The sequence below is a fragment of the Cavia porcellus genome, unplaced genomic scaffold, assembly GCF_034190915.1.
Source record: "Cavia porcellus strain 051 isolate PalLab524CR breed Dunkin Hartley unplaced genomic scaffold, mCavPor4.1 scaffold_14, whole genome shotgun sequence".
In the NCBI taxonomy this organism is placed as follows: Eukaryota; Metazoa; Chordata; class Mammalia; order Rodentia; family Caviidae; genus Cavia; species Cavia porcellus.
In genome coordinates, this window is record NW_026947497.1 from 71,302,046 (window position 1) to 71,307,545 (window position 5,500).

Genomic DNA, 5,500 nt, shown 5'->3' on the forward strand with positions numbered 1-5,500 from the left:
GAAAAATTGAAACTATTGAACTAAAGGAGATAAAAGTACATCATATCAGAATTTGTGGAACACAGCCAAATCAGTGATGAAAGAGAGATGTATAGCATTCATTATTAGACAACAAAAGTCCATGCTTTACCTCAGGAACCCAGAAGAAGAAGAGCAAACCAAACTACAGCAAACAGAAGGCAAAAGGTAAAAAAAACGAAAATCAATGCAACTGAAAACAGAAACACAATAAGGAAATTCAGTGAGCCAACCTGGGTTTTTTGGACAGTTCCATAAAATTTACAAGCCTTTAACAAGACTAATAATGAAAACAAGAGACCAATCATGAGTACTGGGAATAACACAAGCCTATCACAACTGCCGTTTTATGTGCCAAATTTCAAGGAAAACTTCTACAAAATGAAGTACAGCAATATATAAAAATAATTATGTGACATAAGTGTTAGACATTCCAGTGATGCAAATGGTTTAATATTTGAAAATTAATTTAATCTGACATATTAACATACAAAAGTGGAAAAAGTACCTATTTCAACCTGATGCAGAAATGGTATTGTAAAAATTTAATATTGTTTATGAACTAAAAATACTCCTGATGCAAATAGGCAGAAAGAACTGACTCAAACTGATTAAAAAGCAAGTCATTTTGTTTCAAACTCTGCAGCAGTTTGTCCTAGTGGTAGAGCACTTGCCTAACATATTTAAAACTTAGGGCCTTCGGTTAAATCTCCAGTGATGGAAGCTAATAATACCGGTAGAAGGGAAAAATAAGAAGACAAGGAAGAGGGTTGGGGATTTAGCTCAGCAGCATAAGCATCTGCCTGGCAAGCACAAGGTCATGATCACTCCCCATCAAAACAAGGAAGAGAAGTACTACAAGGAGAAAAATTAAAACAAATGTTTGAATAACTGAATGCTTTCTTCCAAAAATTAGAAACAGTAAGGATGTCTGTTCTTACCATTCTTACTCAATGCGCTGAAAGATTTAGGCAGAAATTAAAGGGAAGAAAAAGGAACACTGAAAGTGATAAAACTATCCTATGAAGAACCATGTATATGCAAAATACTCTAGAATAAGTAAACTTTGTAAAATCACAGTACACAAAATACACATACAAAAATCATACTTCTATATTTTTGCAGTAAACAAACATCAAAATTTAAAATGCAATAACTTTTGAAATTTCTTGGAATGATCAAATGTATGATGTAAATTTGACAAAATATGTACAGGCTTGATAGGATGAAAAATGAAAACCCTGCTGTAAGATGTTGAAGCAGGACTGAATCAATACAGAGATAGTCCTTGGTTACAGATTGGAAAACTCAGGGTAGAGGAGTTACTAATCTTCCCTAAATTGACCTACGGGTTTTCTAAGTTTTACATAGTTCTATTAAAATCTCAGTACGACCTTTGACTAAGATCATTTCAAAATTTATAACAGAAAGCAAAATAAATAAATTAGCTAAAATAATTTTGAAAATGAAGAATCAAGTGGAATACATAAATATACTTAATTTTAAAAAGTGTTTATAATAGGAGTTTTAACTAGCTGTAGTGACCCAGGCAGTGTGATGCAGGTGACACCAAGGTCAAAGAAATATATTTAATCTTTACTGAGGATTGAACTCGGGGTCTTCACTCTAAGCTACATCCCCTGCCCTCTCATTATATCATCATTATTGTTACTATTACTGCTATTATTATTATTATATTTGAGACATGGTATCATGTAGTTGCTAAGTTGTCCAGCTGGTTTCAAATTCACCCATCATCCCCTTCCCCAGTCTTTCAGAGTAGTGGGATTATAGGAATGCTCCTCTGTGCCCAGCACAGACAATTTTTACAAAAGAATAAAAAAATTCAGTGGTGCTATAGCAATCAGAGAATCTAAGGATAAGAAAGAAAGAAAGAAAGAAAGAAAGAAAGAAAGAAAGCAAGCAAGCAAGCAAGCAGGCATAAGTATTGCACCTTATTACAAAAAATAGACTCACAGTGAATGATACATGGAAAAGTAAAATCTGGAAATTATAGTTTTACAAAAGTATGTGAATAATGTTTGAAAATAACTCTTTTTTATTTTATAGAGAAGTAACCAATAGAAACAGTGATACAGACTTTCAAAAACAAAGTAATAGGAAATTAACAATGGTTAATGTATTCTGTATTGTTATCCTCAAAGTAGTTGCTCAAATTACAAATAGGCATCCATAATAGATCAAATCTTATAAGCATGAACAATTTTTTAAATGAACTAAAAGAAAACAGTAAAGAAGGGAAAAGAATATATACATATATATGTATATATAATGGCTAAGATATTATACTACTAAAAAGAATTCTTAAACTTGATGCTAAATGCACAGTCCATAAAAGGAAAAAGTCACAAATTTGACTTAATCAAAATTAAAGGCTTTTGCTCTACAAAAGACTAAGAGGACCTAAAGAAAAGTTATGAAGTAGGAAAAACTTTGCAAACCATGTGTCTGATAAAGGGAAAGTATCTAGAATATATAAAGAACGCACAAACTCAAAAATAAACCAATCCAGGGGTCAAGGATTTAGCTCAGCAGCATAAGTGCCTGCCTGGCAAGCACAAGGTCATGAGTTCAATCCCTAGTACCAAAAAAAAAAAAAAAAAAACCAATTAAAACAACAAACCAACTGGCAAATGTACAACTGATATAACTGAATTTCACTGAAGACATACCAATGGCAAATTACCACAAGAAAATATGTTAAGATCACTAGTCATTAAGAAATTACAGTTTAAACCATAGAGGATTTCACTACACACTCATCAGAATGGTTAAATTAAGAAGAAAAGGAAAGAAAAAAGAAAAGAACCCCAGGATCAAATGCTGGTGATAATGCTGAGGAACTGAGCGTGAATTGAGCATGTACTGCGGGTGAACATGCTCTGCAGAAAAATTAAGGAGTTCTTGAAAAGAAAAAAAAAAATCATGCCACTGCTATATGAACCATAAATTGTAGCCCTGACACTTTTCTCAGAGGACTAAACATTTACATCAGCTTTATTAGTAATAGCCCCAGATTGGAAATAATCCTGCTGTTCTTCACTGTGTGGAAAGTAAAGAGGTGTCTGTCTTTGTGTGGCTAGCTTGTTTTACTTGGCTTAATATCCTCAGGTTCCATCCATATTGTTTCATGTTGCATAATTCCTTCTTTCTCAAGCCTGAGTCATATGTTAATGTAAGTAGATGTGCATTTTCTTTATTCTCTTATCTGCTGATGGACATTTAGGTTGCTGTCACATTTTGCTTGTTATGAATAGCGCTAACGTGAATATGGGAGTGTTAACCTCTGAGATGCTGATTTCATTAGAATTTTCTACTCTGCCTTTCCCTTCACACTACAGGAATAGATTTGTACCCTACTGAAGAGGCAGAGGCTTGTTTGGGGCCAGAATAGACCTATGTATAGAAGGATTTTCTTCTTAGCTTTCAAAAAATTAGGCAGTGGATTCTCAAATCCCTAAGCCCCTGAGAAAAAGCAGAGAGGTACACATGGTTGCTTCAGAACAAGCCAGAGAGAGACGATTCCTCAGTGAAAACCAAGGACCGTATAATATATGGGAAATGATCCGATACACGGAATTTGAATTTCATTCAAAGCATAAAAAGCCTTCGAATGGTTTAAGCGGAAGAATGACAAACTGTAGATTAAACTTTAAAAGACTCCTGCTGTTTTCAGGAAACAAGATTATTAGTACACAAACACTGAAGCCCCATAACCAAAGAATACGACCAGAAAAATCAATAGTCAAGCGAGAGACTAATATGGTGAAAAGCAATTAAATTGGTGATACGTTTTTAATTTATCACTAACAGGAATTTCACAGTAGACCAGATGTAGTGTGTTTGAAAAAGGATGTAAACGTGAGAATCATGTCCAAAAGGATGAAAAAGTTGAAGTTATAATTAGGAGACAGACACTTCAGGTTGTTCTTTTGCTTATTTTTTTAATGGTGAAGATAATGGACGGTAAAGGGAGCACGGGTGGCAATGATAATCTGATTTTGTTCCTGTTGAACTGGAGATTTTGATTAGACATTCTAGAGCACCTGCTGAATAAGTAGTTTACACCAAGACTAGAGTTCAGGGAAACAGAGAGGCTATGGTTTTACAATTAAGGCTATAGTTTTACATTTTTGATGGTTTTAATTGGGTGGGACTGGGTTTTAACTGGGTAGAAAATCGGGAAGAACCCACTGAAGTTCTTAGTGTTGTTTCCTATTGGAATTTGTTTTAGCCCAGGGGTTTCTCCAATATGGTAGTTTCTGTGGCTGAAGACACAATCCTATGAGCAATGTGAAATCTCAGCCATATCTAATGGTTTTTCTTGATAGTGCTAGACTTACAATTATATCAAGAGGAAAATTAAATTTTAATACAAACAAAAATAAATTACTAGTATTAAATACAGGTTCAAATATATTACATATATTTCATCAGTGAGTTATCAGTTAACTTACAATTTTGGTTGAATGAAAGGCTAGTCACTGTGAAAAAGAGATAGTGTAGTAGTACTTCAAGTGAATAAAGATACTATAAATTTTCAACTGAAATAATTCACATTTTTAATTTTCTGGTATGTGCTTTAAATTTACTTATAAGAGTTGAAAAATCCATAATTGTAAAACAAATTGCAATAAACCTGGTTTAAATAATTAACTAAATAAATCCTCTTCAAGCATTTAAAAATACCACTTTTTTATAGATGAATGACATATTCAATGAGAGTGATCTTTAAAACAATTTAAAGAAATTCTATGTAAAATACAATATTCTTTACCTAAGTTTGCCCCCAGGAGCAAATCGTTGATTATGAAAACTTCAGGCATTCAATCATATTAAATAGATTAACAGAAACTATATGCCACATTGCTTTGGAAAATTAGATTTAAGAGCATTTTTTAAAAAACTGTCTTAAAATTCAATATAATGAATATGAAGATTCCAGGAGAATGTCTTACGTAAACTTTAATGTTCTCTTTATCCAGCAAACTTAAAAGATAGCATAGCAAATGGTCTTTTATACCTTTTAAAAATTATTTTCTAATATGCAACATAAAGAACACATGGGCATCCCATGGAAGAATTATGTCAGAGCCTGAAAATGATACAAGAAAACTCACCTACAGCCTTTTCCATTACTATAGACAGGACACTTCTATGTGTGTATTTAATAAATGTAAGGTGTCAGCTGTTTGCTATGTGCCTGATAGTAGTTAAGCAAGAAACTATCTCCTAAGATAGTCACCAGTGAGCTGGTGGGGGTTGTCAAGTACACTGTAGTACATAGAAACAAGGTGTGTTACATTTATCAGAATGCAGGAATTAAAAAAAAATCATGCCCAGCAATAAACCAAAGGAAAAGCATGAATATAGCATGCTTTGGAGGAAAACAAAGCTTTATAAAAGCAATCTTCCTTTCCCTGGTAACCCTATAGTGCAATTTGACTGAGAGGATTAGCTC